The sequence below is a fragment of the Aulonocara sp. 'chitande type north' Nkhata Bay genome, linkage group LG4 (genome assembly GCF_057382095.1).
Source record: "Aulonocara sp. 'chitande type north' Nkhata Bay isolate Kocher_YH1m ecotype deep benthic linkage group LG4, A_spYH_male_GT1.1, whole genome shotgun sequence".
Lineage (NCBI taxonomy): Eukaryota > Metazoa > Chordata > Actinopteri > Cichliformes > Cichlidae > Aulonocara > Aulonocara sp. 'chitande type north' Nkhata Bay.
Genome location: NC_141347.1, coordinates 35,468,035 through 35,485,245, shown reverse-complemented (window position 1 = coordinate 35,485,245; position 17,211 = coordinate 35,468,035). Strand labels below are relative to the sequence as shown.

The 17,211-nt window shown below is 42.5% G+C and overlaps 1 long non-coding RNA gene across 1 annotated transcript in view; it reads left to right on the top strand.

Annotated features, from left to right (window-relative positions):
- Positions 1 to 3,479: 3,479 nt before the first annotated feature.
- The window catches only part of LOC147333169 (uncharacterized), a 54,006-nt gene continuing 40,274 nt past the window's right edge, over positions 3,480 to 17,211 (top strand). The window contains exons 1-2 of the long non-coding RNA XR_015128879.1: positions 3,480 to 3,698; positions 10,795 to 10,915. This is a non-coding gene — a long non-coding RNA (uncharacterized LOC147333169). The remainder of the gene's footprint in view (positions 3,699 to 10,794; positions 10,916 to 17,211) is intronic.

Genomic DNA, 17,211 nt, shown 5'->3' with positions numbered 1-17,211 from the left:
CTCTAAGCAGTTATCATGAAGTAAATGAGCCATAGCGGTCGTTGTAGCAGCCTCTAAACACCGGACTCTTTGGGAAGTGATTCTCCTTTGGAGCCAAAAGGTTGTTACAAACATATAACAATAATAATAATAACAATAATAATAATAATAACGCCTGAAATTTTATTCCACATCTGCTCGCCCACCACAAGCTCTAAATCCACTGTATTGTTCTGCTAATAGCCGGAGGAGGACGGTCATTAGGGCTGCTTGGAATGGCTCATCGCTCCGCTAACTGACCAAAGTCATTTGGAAAAAGAACAAAAGACAAACAAATTATTTCCTTTCAGTTTAAACCGAGTGAAGGAAAACCTGTGAAACACACGGTGCCTCTCATCGAACCGTGACAGCTCCCGGTGGTTAAACTGCTGATCTGCAGGAATGTGACAGATGTGAGCCTCTAATTTACTGGGAGAGCGATCACTGTGGGACAAACATCCACTGGTGCTAAGTGGGATTCATTAAGGCTGTGATTGGTATCATCAGCTGCTTCAACCAGGTAGCTTCATGCTGTAATGATCAATGCTAATGTATGACTGGACCCCGGTCTGTGCAGTAATTATGGGATATTTGCCCAGCACGTTATGGATGAGCACATTAATGCTCGTCTTGTTTGTGTTCCTCATCCGTTCTCTCGCAGGCATGTGAGCATCACACATGCAGGAAACTCTGCCCAGAGGACCGGGCTGTCGAGAGGCGTCTCCACTTGGCTCAAAGTAGTCGTGCAAATTGAACACGACGATGAATCGAGAGCTGTTCGGTTGTCATGAGGATAATGTGCAAATTGCTCCTTTGTTTAAACAATATTGGTGTGGCTAAAAGCGAAGATGGATACGAGGAAGCCAGCAGCTTCCTTCACCCTCACCTCCCAGTCTGAACACCGAGCAGCAGAAGTGTCCTTAACCAAATGTGGGCTTTCCAGGTTTGTGTTATAATAAAGCTACTTAACTTCAGTAAGGATGATCTCCATTCCTTTTCTTCACCTTCTCCAGTCCGATGAGCCCTGAGCTCCTGCTCTGTAAATGCTTCGTGCTCTGCCACACTGCCTTTCAGCCCCTCCATCATTGTTCCTTCACGGTGTGATTACAAGCAAAGTCTGCAACCTGCTTCTAGACTTCAGGAAGGTCCTGTCACCATCTCTTCCCTTCATCTGCAGGTTTGCTCCATTATTTTTCTTCTCAGTGGAGTCTAGCTGTTTGTATGTTTTGCTCTTTTCATAAAAAAATATTTATCTATGAGAAAAGACAAAAAAATCTGTAGATACCTAAAGTGACGATAAAGATTATTGTTTATAAATTACTACATAAACGTGTGTTAAAAACAGTATATATATGTAAGAATAGGACTGATACAGAAAAGTTTTCTGTGATGAAGTGGTATCCAGTGCTTTGAGAAGTTCTGACAAACTGAATCTATTGTTTCTGTCCTCGTGTTTGGAGACGGTTTGCATCCCCGGGCCCTCGGGAGCAGCTCGGTTTGTTAGCTGCTGGCTCTGGAAGCGCGTCTGCCTGGTGTTTTGAGGCTACACAGCAGCAGAAACACAGGGAAGAAACTACTGTGCACGAGTGTTCGTCATCCTGGACGGAGCGGGGAGCAGACAGACGGCAGCACAGCGCTGTCGAGCCTCCGCTGGGAGCTTTGGCGCTAATTGTGTAGGAGAAGAAGATTGTTTTGGCTGTAATGAAGGATCTGTTTGGTAACCCTGTGCCCTTGCAGTAGATTGTGAGTCTGTCCACTCACTGTGCTCATGCCAGCTGAACGCTGTTTAGCACTACGAGTGTTTACAGCTCTGATTATGGAGAGAGCAACCTTGAATAAATGTAAATGCAGCCTGTGTGATCCACATTAGTAGGCTTATGGATTTTCTAATGTTGTAGTAGAAGCAGTTATCACTGTTAGTGTTTTTTCATCGTTGCCTCTTGGATTGGAAATGAGGCTGAAGAGCATCTGCGATGATCCCAGCGTCAGGGTTTCCGCTTGCACAAATCCTTCGTTCATGCATATGCAGTCGGACCTGCAGGTAAATAATAATTCTTCCTCCAGGTCCTCCATCATGGAATCATTTGCGGAAGCAGCATCCAAGCTTCAGTGCTGAGCTTTGACACAAACAAGCGTTTGAGAGTTTGAGATATGTTTTCATGTTTACATTTGAATTCAATTTTAGATAAGAAGACGAAGCAGCGAAGGCTGTAAGCGCCTTAAAGTGGGACTGAGAGGTCACGATCACACAGGTCCACAGACGGGTTTGCAAACATCTGGCAACTATTGGTTGTAAAACAAAACCAAGTGTATTCCTACACCGGCTGCGAGGATGCTTGGTGTCGCTTGGTGAAACTGGTCACAAGTACACAGAGCTGCACCAAAAACAGCTGTGATTTTGCCGTAGCTGGGAAATGTGCGGAAACAGAGACCTTTCCCCTTCAAAGTAAAAGCTGTGCCTTCTGAAATGTGTTGGTTGCAGCTGTAAGGTGTGCTTTTACTCTGAAGGCCTCGTTCATGTGTGTCTGCAGACAAATTAGTGTCTTCTGTGACACTGTGTGTGTCGTGGTTGTGGGTCTGTGACCCAGCTTTTTGAGTTTACGTTTGGGATTCATGATTCTTTGCTTTATTAAAATGATTTAGGTTTGAGTTTACTTATATGTTCCCTAGTCATGTCTTTGTTCCCTCCATGTCCCTTAGTTGTTCCCATGTTCGCCTCCCTGAGTTTCCTCCTTGTCTACCCAGTCTGTTTCCTTTCTGTTTCTGGCCCCTGTGTCAACCCTGTGTCTCTTAGTTCCTTGTGTTATGTTTGTGACCCAGTTTAGTTTACATTTATTTCATTTTTAGTTGCCTTGTTTTACACATTTTTGCCTTGTGCCGGTTGCTGACCGGTCTGTGATGAGTGCCTGATTCTGAACTCATACTTCCAAATCTATGTTGAGCTAAAACAGCCACAGATGTGTCCTAACTGAGACTGGGGATACTGTTTTCTTTTAGCTATAGCAGCACATGAAGCTTCCTGATGTAGATGTTGGCATTTCCTGCTTCCTGAAGGTCGGTCTTAATTTTAATGAATGAATTTTGCTTTTACTGGAAGTTGTAGATAATCTTATTTTATTTTTGCATGTGAATGCATGGCCAGTGTTGGGGAGTAACGGAATACATGTACCGCCGTTACGTATTTAAAATACAAAATATGAGTAACTGTATTCCGTTACAGTTACCGTTTAAAAAGGTGGTATTCAGAATACAGTTTGTTGAAATAAATGGATTACACTGCAGTACTTTCCTGTTTCATATTGTCGCGGGTCAGGACTGTTTGGGTTTTGTTTGACAGCTACGTTCTGTTGTTCCAGGCGGCAGCGTTACGGTTGCCATGGTTACAGGGCGACGCTCTCTCTCTCTCTGCGACTGTGTGTTTCCTGGGTGAGAGAGCGCATTTTCGTTGTTGTTGTGCTAAGCTAACAGGCAGAATGCTACAAGAATGTAGCATCATGGGCAGTGTAGTCCGTGCTGCAGGGAGAATGGACTGCCATACACGTTATGTGTCTGTGAGCGCGAGGAGGGAGAAAAAGGGGAGTGGAAAGGTACGAGTTGTCATCGAGGAAAAACGGGAGCTGGAAGCATGTAAATATAATAATAACCACTGCAGCCAAGAAGAGTGCCTGACGAGCCCAGTTGTAAGTAAGCTATTAAGACTCGACTGTACGCCGTGTTCGTGTTTTCCTCCGAAAACAATAAGTTCCGTTGGAGCCTTTCAACGCCTCTCTCTGTCTCTCGCAAGAAAGTTGACCCACACAACAAAGTAAAGCTAGTTTTCAGCTACGAGCCGACAGGGACCCCGCCGTATTAGTCAGAGGTCCCTTTACTACAGTTCGGAGTCGCGGACCTTCAGTAATAATAATAAATCACACAGCAATAGTACATTCACGTTGTTGTAAAAAGCATGATAATATATTAAGTAATCCAAAGTATTCAGAATACGTTACTGTCATTGAGTAACATAACGGAATACGTTACAGAATACATTTTGGGGCATGTATTCTGTATTCTGTAATGGAATACATTTTAAAAGTAACCTTCCCAACACTGTGCATGGCTCATTACAGCCTTCCATTCATTTTATTATATATGTAAATTCCAGTTTGCATGCACAAGGAGTGACTCTATCAGCGTCTATTAGCGCCTCTCTGACTGTTCGTCTCCACGCACTACATGAAATAACCTTGCAGGTTGTGCAAGAGAGTCCTGGAGCTCTGAGGAAGCAGAATGAGTGTGTAAATCTGAGCAAACCGGCTAAACGAGCACACGGGAAAATGTGGCAGGAAGCTTCAGGGAAGTTCACTGTGACAAGAATAAAACTAATATGAGTCTTTGGGGCTGAGAGAGACAGACTCATTTCCAGCTGATAAAACGGCCATTCCTGCTCGCTGCTCTCAGCTGTCCTTTTTATTGCATCACATAAAGCAGCACAAAAAAGTGTTTCCGGGAGAGCAGAGGAGCGGGCGTCTCATTTTTATTGGCCATTAGTTTATTTTTTCCACTCATCCAAAATTACTCTTTACTTTTTTTTTTTTTTTTTTATATTCTTTATTTCTACAATATTACCTCATAAAGATGCTTACAGGCATTAATTAACACAGTTTACAAGAGAAAAACGAAACAAAACGAGAAGAAAGAAAGACAGATAGAAAGAAAGAGAAAGAAAAAAAAAAAGGAAAAAAAATTATATATATATAAAATAAAAGGAGAAAGCTCTGTCGGGAGTAAACAATTAACTAAATTGGTGGTTTCAAGCTTTAAAGAGAAAATTCGGTTTATAGGTATTAACGTATTGGACCCACTTATCCCAGCACAGATGGAACCAGGCCATCCTGTCATTAACATGAGCTGTTACTTCCTCCATCCTATATATCTCTAACGTAATTTCCCACCATAATGACAAAGTCGGTATGTCTTGCGAGGACCATTTCTTTGTTATACATTTCTTACTTGCAACCAATAAAGCTCTTAACAGACATATGTCATTTTTGGACCAGTTCTGTGGTATACAGCCAAAAAAAATTGTCTTCATATCCTGAGGGAATGTACAGTTAAAAATGCCTTGTAATATACCATGAATGTCTTTCCAGTAAGTCCGTAGCACAGGACAGTCCCACATAATATGGGTGTGATGGGCTCCTTGGTATCCACAGTTTCGCCAGCACACGGGAGGATTCCCATCATAGTGAGCCTTTTGACATGGAGTGATAAAGAACCTTATCAGAGTTTTCCATCCGAACTCCCTCCAGCTTTTGGAGGAAGTACTCCTCCATTGCCATTCCCACATCTGAGTCCATTCTTCCCTAGAAATACACATCCCTCCCTCCTTTTCCCATAACATCTTCACATAATCAGTTGAGTGTGGAAGCTTATTCATAAAAAAATTGTACCAAAAAAAAATGAGTCTTGTGTCAACATCCCCACTGTACGCCTGTCTAAATAAAGTTACCAATTCCACGTTAGTATTTGACATCTGACCGATTGTTGTCTTTATATAGTGTCTTATTTGCAAGTATCGAAAAAAATCCTGTTTTTCTAGATTGTGTCTCTGTTTCAGCGTGTCAAAACTAATAAGGTTCCCATCCTTTATCAAACTATCATATGTAGATAACCCTTTAGCAGGCCAGCTTTTAAAACGTGAGTCCAATTTATTCGGGGCAAAGTCAGAATCATATGCATACCATTTAAATAAAGCCAAATCCTGTTCAAGTTTGAATTCTTTCACGACTTTTCTCCATATATTAAGTGTGCACGACACCCAGGGGTTATGAATCTTGTCAATATATTTTCGAATATTCGAGTCCATCAGGACAGCTTGTATTGGGGAGGAAAACATATTCTCCTCTATAGTCTTCCAGTGTGCTTGGTAGCTTGTATCACACCAATTAACCACCGTTTTCAACTGAGCAGCCCGATAATAATTTTTTAGTGACGGCAACCCCCATCCTCCCACCTTCTTATGTAATTGTAAAGTTTTAAAACAAACCCTCGGCCGCTCCCCCCCCCCATATAAACCGCGATATTATTTTATCCCATTCATTGAAACGACTTGGATCAATGGATATTGGTAGTGTTTGGAATAAATATAATATTCTTGGCAAGATGTTCATTTTAATAGATTCAACTCGTGAGTGTAAAGAAAGAAAGGGGATCATGTTCCATCGCCTAATATCACCCACTATTCTCCTTTGTAGAGAACCAAAATTCTCCTCAGATAGTTTAGTTAAATCCTTGGGAATAACAACTCCTAGATATTTCAATGATTGTGCTTGCCAATTCATTGGATATTGAACAACCATGTGAGCTGGGGGGTTGTAGTTATAGCTGAGAATTTGAGTTTTAGACATATTAATTTTATATCCAGAGAGTTTCCCAAATTTTTGACACAGATTCATCAGCGAAGGCAAGGAGTTAGTGGGCTGATCTAAATAGATCAATATGTCATCCGCATAACAAGCGAGCTTGTGTTCCTGTCCTGCAATAGTGATCCCCTTAATGTCTTTATTTTGTCTAATTGATTGTGCCAAGGGTTCTAAGTACAATGCAAACAGGAGCGGGGACCAAGCACAGCCTTGTTTATTTCCTCTCTGCAGAACGAAGCTATTTGAGAGAGAACCATTAACTTTAATTCTTGCGGTGGGGTTAGTGTATAGTGCCCTCACCGTATCAACAATTCCCTTATGTAAGCCGAATTTATCCAGGACTTTATATAGAAAGTCCCAATTTACAGAATCAAAGGCTTTTTCTGCATCAATACTCATAAGCATGGCTGTACTCTTAGATGTCTGTATCTGATGTATTACATGAAGAGTTCTACGTATATTATCCTGGGTCTGTCGTCGTCTTATAAACCCCGTTTGATCATTGCTAATTAAGTCAGGTAAAAATTCTTCCATTCTCCTGGCCATTATCGAAGTAAACAATCTATAATCTATGTTAAGGACAGAAATAGGTCTATATGAGCCACACTCCATTTTGTCTTTCCCTTCTTTCGGAATAGCCGAAATAATTGCCTCCTTCCAACTCGGTGGAATTTGCGCTGTTTTTAACACACAGTTAAAAGTAGTAAGTAGTGTAGGGATCAAGTCCTGTTTGAATTCCCGATACCACTCCGCGGTGTAACCATCGGAGCCTGGTGACTTATTTGATTTCAGCCTATTGATGGCATTCATAAGTTCAGCTTCCGTCACCTCCGCTATCATCGTTTTATTTTGTTCCTCGTTAAAGCTTGGTAGGCATAAAGAGTTCAGGAAGTTGTCCATTTCGTGTTCAGCCCCCCCTGGGACTCCCGCATATAATGTTTTATAAAATGACTCAAAGGCGTTTTGTATCTTGCAAGGATGAGTCATTATATTCCCCGTCTCTGGGTGTTTGATTTTAGTTACAGTATTCTCCGCTATCTTCTTCTTAAGTTTCCATGCTAAAATTTTCATTGATTGCGATCCTCCATCATAATGTTTCTGTTTCAAATATAACAATTTTCTCTTTATCGTTTGTATACTCTGCGTATTTATTTCATTTCTAATCATTGTTAGTTTCTGCAAGGTGCCCGCTGAAGGCTTATGTTTGTGCTCACTTTCTAATTGTTTTTGAATCGCTTGTAAATCTTCCATTTTTTTCTCTCTTGCTTTTTTTTGGAAGGAGGCAAATGCTATAATCTTCCCCCTCATAACAGCTTTTAATGCGTCCCATAGTATCGGGGGTAAAACCTCCCCATTATCATTAATTTCAAGGTAATCTTTGAGCTCTGCCTTTATTACTTTCCTAAATTCTACATCTTTAAGCAGGGATGAATTCAATCTCCAAATTGAAACTTTTGGGTGTACATTCATATCAATCGTTAGGTACAGCGGTGCGTGATCACTTATATCTATCAAGCCCATCTCGCATGTTAAGATTTTATCCCTATCTCTTCCAAACATTAAAAAATAATCTATCCTCGTGTAAAGTGAGTGTGGGGCTGAAAAATGAGAGTAATCCCTCCTTGTAGGAAAGCGATTTCTCCATACATCAATTAAACCCACCTCATCGAACAGTGCTGAGATTCTTTTATATAATGTACTCGATCCCGGCTTCTTTCTTTTAGAGCTATCTAGGTCCGGTTGTAGGCGTATATTCAGATCACCGCCGCAAATTAAAGGGCCTTGAGTTTCTGTCACCATTATGTTAACAATGTACTTAAAAAAACTTAGGTCACTTCCTGGTGGGGCGTACACATTCATTAGAGTAACCTGATTACCATCAACTGTTCCCCGTACCAGTATAAATCTCCCATCCTTATCTTTAAGTTCAAATGACTTTTCAAAGTTCAGTGCCCTGGAAATCAAGATTACCACGCCCCGTCTGCGGCCTGATTCATACGCTGAGGAGAACATATTTGTAAAACCCATCCTCCTGAGTTTTTCATGTTCATTATTATTCAAGTGTGTCTCTTGTAAATATACTATCTGCGCTCGATCTTTCTTCATTTTATTCAAGATTCGACTTCGTTTAATGGGATTCGTGAGCCCATTCACATTAAAAGATATAACCTTAATTCCTCTAGCAGTCATTTATCCGAAATAAAATATCCAGACTTAATTAATTTATCAACTGGTAAACTCCCTTTAACAACCCAAATAATAAACAACCACAATCGTCCAGAATCGGACAAAGAAAAAACAAAACAAGAGAAAAAAACAAAAATAATATGTGATTCCAAGGTTGGGGTCAGTCCTAACAGACCCTGGCACGTATATCCCATAGACAGGGGGAAACCTCCCCTGACTGGAGGGCAAGGGCCCCTGCTAGCTCCTTTAAGGTGCATTTCTCCACAGTCTCTCTGCAATCTTAATCATCTAATAAGGGAAAAGTATTTGTTATCTCACCCATTGCGGCTGTACAGTATATCTCCATTAGTCTCCTGTCGTAGAGGGAGAGCACCTTCTAGATAGCTGAAGCTGCTCACTATTGGGACTTTCTCTATGTCCCTCCGAGTCACACCGCTGCGACTTTCCAATCTTCGCCCACGTCAAATTTGACAGCTGTTCCGTTAAGGTCTGCTTCAGGGCAACTTTATCGATCTGAAATCCCCTTGTCCGCATGTCCGCGGTTGCTTCCTCCGCCGTCGCATAAAGCATGGTTCCCTCTTGATAGAAGACCCTCAATTTAGCAGGATAAGGAGTCTGGAACCTTATGTTCTGTTGTTTCAGAGCTCTTTTAGCTTCAGCGTAGCCTTTACGTTTTCGCAGAATAGCTGGTGCATAATCCTGATCGAAATATATTTTCTGACCGTTCAACAGAACAGTCCTCTTGGCCCACGCTTTACGCAAAACTTCTTCCTTGGTGTTGTAACGTGCAAAACAAATCAATATCGAACGTGGGGTTCCCTCTCGGTTCCTCACTGCTCCCGGGGCCCGGTGTGATCTCTCAATACCAAGCTCTGTGCCCTGGGGGAGGTCGAGGCATTCCGTCAATACTTTTTCCACAAAAACTGTCATCGAAGACCCCTCCACTCCTTCAGGGACATTATACAGCCTCAGATTCTTTCGCCGGGCCCGGCTTTCCTGATCCACAATTTTGTTTTCTTGCTCGTTGATAATTTTTAACATCTTTAGCATCACCTGTTCCGCGTTTTGGACCCGGTCTTCCAGCTTTGCAATGCGGGTTTCTGCTTCGGTTATCCTGTTATTGGCTCTGACCAAGTCGGATTTAAATTCTTGGAACTCTCTTCGAAAGTCCCGTAATTCTTCCAGTATCATGGTCAAGCCCGAGCCTTCATCCATATTGGCCCTAGTATTGACTTCATGTCGAGATGGCGATGCCGCTGCCATAGGCCCTTCGTTTACACGTTCTTCTGCTGAGCTTTTCTGTTTGTCTCTTTTCCCCATGTTCACCCCGCATGTAACTCTACTATCTATCAAAAATTGGTAATAATTTTGACACTTCGCGGGGTGAACGAATCATATATGAGAGAGCGCTACTCGTTAGGCTGCCATGCGTTGGGATGACGTCACCGGAACTCTACTCTTTACTTCTGCTTGCTTGCCTCCCGTCTCCCTCCTTCCTCTCCTCCTCTCCTCATCCTCCCATACTTCCATCTCCTTTGCTCAGCGTCTTTGACATTCCAGGAATTACACTGGATCAATATGATGTTATTTATCTGTCTGTGTTTTGTAAGGAGTGAAATGTAGCCGCCCTCCTACGCAGCCATCAAAACCCAGTGCTCTCGTCTCACTGGATGTCATAATTTATGACACGCTGGCATCATTTTTAGTCACAGCAGGCCGTCTGCGTGTGGAGAAGAATAACGTCACTTGATTTATGACTTGCTGCACAAACGATCCCTTTGTGCTACTTTCATGTAAGTGCATGAAATCTTTCACATTATTAGTTCTTAATTGCAATAAAATAACATTGTTCAACTTTCTGATGCACAGATTGAACAGATCTGCCCAAAATCTGTTACTATAAGAGACAGACGTAGCCACTCTGACATCACATTAGTTATTAGTGGATCTGCATTATTTTCATTTTTATTAAGCTTTAGCTGCTTCCACCACAGAGACAGTGGAGGGCCAGCTTGGTGTGCTGCATGAATACCTGCTAATTATTAGCAAACCCTAATGACTTGAACCACATCTGGACTCAACTGCAACCACCAGAATAAAAGTTTAACACATTTACTGCAGTTCTGACTGAATTAGCAGGCAAAAATGCAAAAATGCAGAGTTTTGTTTTCATTTTTCTCCGCAGGTTTCAGACATGAGGGAGGCATCTGCACACGAGAAGAACAGGATCCACGAGCAAATACACAAACACAAGGAAAACAACAAGAAGCACCACCAGTGCACGGCGGGGGAACTTTAAGTAGCAGGTAAGCGATTGTTTCCAGTAGGAGCAGGAACGCTGGAGGAAGCTCCGCCTCTGAAACACACGAGCCGGCCAGGTGAAAAGAAAAGAAGTCTGCACAGGAGGTCACATGATGCATGCAAATAAAACACTAGACTTCAAGCAGCAGCACGGTGACACTACTCAGATTACCGCTCACGTGCAGAAATCATCAGCTTACATCTCGAAACCTTAAAAAATTATGTGAGCTACACAAAAACAGGCTGCGAACATGTTGATTTCTGCCTTAACATGCGAGTCTGCCAGGATTGATCCACCTCTGAAGTCACCCCCATGTGGTCATTAGAGGAACTACAGTTTTGGTTTCAGCAAAAGTCTTGGTAGTGAGAGCAGGTGCACTCATTTTCTATCAGACACATGTTCACAGGTGAAAGATTGTACAGCAAACTTTCTTTAAATGCACTTGAGGTGACTTCAGCCATTATCTGCTCAGTATTGTTGTAATGCGGTACGTCGTAAACTACTTTCTGCTGTTAGTCACAAAATGTGCCACTAATCAGAGTATCACACTTACAGATAGGAGTTTGGAGACAAGCCCACGAGTCTTTGCAATAAGAGGAGCCGGTCAAGGTTGTTTGGGGCACCTTTGGAGGTTTTCTGCACGCGCTTAACTGGACAGAAACTTTGAGGCAGACCTACAATATGCTGGAGAGATTATACATCTCATTCGGCTCGGTAACTGTTCGGGATTCCCCGAAGAGGGACTACCTTACTTACCCTTCTGCCGCGAGCGCAGGCTCCAGATAAGCAACAGAAAATAGATGAATCAGAGCGGCACAGAATACAGCGGAGTGGTACACAAGCACAAAACACAGCTTTCACCAGCAGATAAGCAAAAGGCTTCCCAGAGTCAGCGATATAATGTGGTCCCTAAGGACAAAACACATACTGTACAAGGGAAAAGCACAAGCATATATGGGAAAAAGCTTCAAATGTTTAAAATGCAACAAGTAAAAATGCAAACAGAGAAAAGCACATGCAAAGAGAATGACGCTTCAAAGGTGGGAGTGATGGTTGGTGTGGGGAAAAGATTTTAACATAAACTTCACATGTCAAACCGAGCAGGCAGAGACCAAACACAGTTTCATATCAAAGGAACATGTTGGTTACTTCATGAGTGTGACCCTGACAGTGAGATCAGCTCTCTCAGCCGTCCCTGTTCCCAGAATAAAGCTGATCCTGCAGATCGTGCACGACTCCTCCACAACCTTCACTTTGGTTCTATTTATGACTGTTATTCATGCTTTTATTTTGAAGTATCCCACATTTCTGTATTCATTAGATGTAGATCCACTTTATTTCTAGGTTTTAATTCCACCTCGTTGAAATCTACACGAGCGTTTTCTGTTAGTCGTGTTAACCCTATTTTTAAATGTTGTTTTTTTTGCAGACAAAGTCATCATTAATGATCCCAAATCTGCAGTGTACACGCACTCAGGTGCATCATGTCCTGCTCCAAATCAAGCGCTTGAGGTGAACCTCGTATATTCGGTCTTGCAGATGATCGTCTCTTGTCTCTGACCTTATGAAGTAATCATTACTGTCCTTTTAAATCTCCTTAACCTCAGACCTCACCGTTCTGACTGCATGCATGCAAACACAGTTATTCGATTGATTGTGTTACATTTCAGTCCCTGTCCCTGCGTAGCACTGTGACGACTCTGCACTGTGATGCACACACAACGCATAATAAAGACATATGAATATGTATTCATCATCGTGATTACACTCGTGGCATGTAGTCTTTGAAATAGATGTAACTTATTAAGTCTGTGCACTTAATCAGAGTTTTTCCCTCTGCACAAAATCACAACTAGACTGAAATTATTTTCTTATTTTAATCAACACAAGGTCAGTGTAGATTAGAATTACATATTAGTCGTTTGATTTGCTTGGGAGGATTTTCTAACCCCTGATTAGACTAAGGCTCTTTGGTTTAAATTTGGTTGGCTGAATATTGGGGAAGTTGGTTGCATGTAAGAGGCGTTTTCTCCTTTAGAAGCGCCTCTTTTGCTATTTTTACCCTCAAGTTAACCAGATGACCCCAGCGCTGCTCAGGAGGGTGACTGACGCCGTGGAGTCGATAAGATCGATGACCTGAAATGTTATAAAAAGAGTCAAAGGTCAGTTCTCCTTCCTGTTAAACACGACTGGGGTAATTAGATATTGGAAGCAGACCTCCTCCTCATTGGTCCATGAAGATGTAATTTGGTGACGGCTGGATGAACAAGAGGCCAATTTCCTGTGGAACTTTCCGTCTTCATTGACAAACAAGCTTCATCTTCTCCAGTGATTGCTTTTCAGCAGAAAAAGATCTGCTTCATGGGCAGTGAATTGATGAGGTAACAAGTCACGGCAGGAATCATTAGACGGGTGCCGGACACTGTAGGACAAACACGAGACACCGTACAGTGAAGCCAAAGGGAAGATTTGCTTCACCATATTTTCTAGTCTAGTCTTTAATTTTCTGCAGCAGCTGCTCTAAGACTGTATTCTTTTTTTTCAACCTCTTCATATTTTTCTCATGGAACATTTTTATCTTATCTAAGGTGCAGAAAACCAGCGCTTCCTGTACGCCTCACAGATATCCATAAATCTGATTGGTCAGAGGCTGCTGGGCCGTCCCTCTAATGTGAACCCAGTTTGCTAAGTTAACGACGGGAAACGCTGGTTAAGTTGGAGAACTGATAACCAGCTATATGTCCTGATGTAGAGAGGATGTCTGCACTGTTTTGTGCGGCGGTCTTTCATCTGCTCTTCCATCTGTGTAGATGGATGTGTGGCGAGGTGACAGGACACTAACTGCACGTCTAATGGCCACTTTAAACTTCCAAAGTGAGTGAAGTTTACGGCAGAAATAAACATTTTTATAACCTGGTACAAAAACTTAAAAACCATACAGGGTGAATATTTTCACAACTTTTATATTTAACTTGCCAAATGTCTTCAAGTGGTCTCCAAAGTGTCCGTACTCGACCTCCAGACCGCGTTTATGGCCATTTGAAACACTTTTTAGTGTTTCTATATGACAGCTCAGTCATCCGCTCTGTAGTTAATTGTTAAAAACATATCTATGAGTCTGTGTAGGTGTTTGTGTTTCTGCACAACAGTCTGTGGATGTTGCTAACATTAGCTGATACCTGATCACATGACCCTCTGCTCCAAAACCCAAACAGGAAGCTTCAGCATTCTTCTACCACAGAGGCACCTTGTCTCCGTCCTCTTCAGATAATACCGATCCCACTTTGCAGTCTGACTTTTATGAGCGGGAAGTTGCATTCAGGCACTTCCATCCAGCTTTTAATCAAAGCAGCAGCTGTGGTTAGTTTGTGGAGGAGGGAGGGCAGGTCTGGGCTTCCCCTGGGTAATCAATTTGCAAAGGCAGATGCTCAGCGGGGCACAAACTTCTGTGGCTTACAACAGCTGTTCAAAGAAATACTTATCACGAAACAGTCTTTCTTTTTCTGGTATCATTTATCATTTATTCACAGTGAAAGTCACAAACACCAGCAAAGGTCAGGATGGCATATTAATGACAGATTATCCCAGTGCATCGCTGCATAATTCAACACATATTTGTAGCTGTTGCTCTATTATAATTTGCAGCTATTAGCCTGCACCTTGCGCCTTCATCTGGTTCTCTTGCAGATGAGCTTAGGCGCCTGAAGTCCATTTCTCATGCCGCACCTCCAGTTATTGGACAGGTGGAGACAGATGGCGCGATGCTGGCGGCCAGTCAGAAAAAGTTTCCTGGATCTTGGACACTGATGAATGAAGCAAACAAAGCATCTGCAAGCGAACAGAAGAATCCGCGGCTTCATCAAAGAGTCAAAGAGGGAGCGCCGAGGAACAAGAAGTCAAGTCATTAGAGTAAATGACCAGATTTAATGTGCTGAAACATTCATCAGCACACAGAGGGCCATCTGTCCGTACCTGTGTGACACTCCAGCGCCTCACATCCCTCCAGCTCCCTGTTTACCAGGCTGAAGCGCCACTTTTACGCTGTTTCATTACACTCAGTTTAGAAACTGATGAAGTAAAAAAAAAAAAGAAAGAAAAAAAGCAATTATGGAATGTGTTGGAATTTAAATAAGGCATTAAATCTCAGGATGACCTCATGAATTTTGTTGTACTTTATATTATTTAAGAAAAGGATTAATCTACCTGTTATTTGAATATCTTGATAAATAGCTGTTGTTTAATGTTAATGGCAAACCCTTTTACTTTATTCTGTTTCTATTCTTAGAACAGAAACAGGAGTGCAGGGGAAGGGGCTGAAAGACTTTCTATGAGCCCATAGAAGTGGGCTGTAGGGGCTTTGCAGGATGATCACTCTGCAAAGTCCTCGGCCGGCTGGGCAGCCAAGAAGAGGGCCATCCAGGCTGTGAGTGAAGCAGCAGAGAAAGCCACACGGTGGCTGTGGATCAAGAGGGCTGATCCGTGGGTAGCTACTGGTGCACAAGTCGGGGCCTGATCACCCCCGGCTGGGTCGCCTTCGTGATTCATAGCTCTAAATGATCTTTATTTATCTCACTGTGTGTGAAACGAGCCATTTAAGGCCTCCCATTAAACATACTTGCATCAGATTGGCTGCCGCTCACAGAAGGCTTGAACGGGAGGTGGGTGGGGCTTCACAGCCAGAGCTGAGTACTTAGGATGACCATATTAGGGATATCCCCTCTCTGCAACGTACTGAAGAGCCAATAGTAGAAAAAACTGTATGAGAGTGATGCAGAGATTACCTGTACAGACAGTGACCTCATTATTTGAAACCTGAAAATAAATAAATAAAAATAATACATGTAACATGTAAATGTACTGAAGAATTTCTGATGGGCAGGCCATAAACAAGAAGACAAGGGTGTAGACCAGGGGTGGGCAATCTCAGTCCACGAGGGCCGGTGTCCTGCAGGTTTTAGATCTCACCTTGGGTCAACACACCTGAATCACATGATTAGTTCATTACAGGCCTCTGGAGAACTTCAAGACATGTTGAGGAGCTAATTTAGCCATTTAAATCAGCTGTGTTGGTTCAAGGACACATCTAAACCCTGCAGGGACACCGGCCCTCGTGGACTGAGATTGCCCACCCCTGGTGTAGACTATTAGTTACTAAATAAAAGGGATTAAATAAGCTCAGTCTCCTGTTTGAACATGTAAGTAATTTATAATTATTATTGCTTTGTTTTCCTTTCGCTTTGTTTGTTTGTCTCTTTTTTCTCTGTTGTTGTTTTTATTCTATTTTAACGCGTTCAAAGATTCAACACAATTACAAGATGCTGCACTAAAATAATGTGAAGTTTAAAACAGTTCTTGTGAGAATAAACTCTGATCAGCTGGCAAAGTGAGCAACGGTGGGCTCGCCTCTTCATTAACGCAACACAGCACAGAGGCTGTAACCGTGGCAACAACACCGTGTGACTGTGTGTTCATATGATGTGTTTTTGAACATGAGGACGGCCTACATGATCTTAATCCGGTTATTTGACTGTTGTGGCAGATTGGTGTTCGTTTGCATTTAAAAGGAAACGTTCACACCGTCAAACCTTCGCTCTGCTTGCTCACCTTCCTGCTATTGTTTGTTGCCTCTGTTTGTTGGTGTCTGTGCCTTCTGGATTGTTGGTGATGTAACGGCGTTCGTTGTTGTCTGCGGCGCTAATTGTCTGCTTGATAATGTCCTGCATCAGTTGCACACGTTGTACTCTTTCATGCTTGCACTCCTGTTTTGGTTTGCTTTCTTGTGTACTAATAAAAACGCCCCAGGGGCCCGTTCTTCGTACGTCGCTTACTACATCCAAGATCAAATGACACATCCAAGACCAAACCATCGCGCTAACCGTGAGCTCGCTAATCCGGTTCTCCGAACACACCTGCTGTTGACGATTAGTACAGCTGGACGCAGTAATGTGACATCACTGGGTGTCGTAAAAGGGGCTACGCATCGATAGTAGAAACATTGATCGGCAACCCGCTGATTGGTCGGCGAAAATGTCGAAGGAGCGCGCTCGGTATTTTTGGCAGCAGAGCAAGAACTCTTGAGTGAGGGATTTCAGGAGTTTCAGAGTTCAATCAAAACGCAAGGGAACACTGCAAAGGCTGCAAAAGCAAGGAGAGAGGGCTGGCAGAAAGTTGCTGACAAATCAAACTCGTAGGTAATTTAATAATAATAATAATAATGGATCGGGTTTATATAGCGCTTTCCAAGGCACCCAAAGCGCTTTACGATACCACTATTCATTCACTCCCACATTCACACACTGG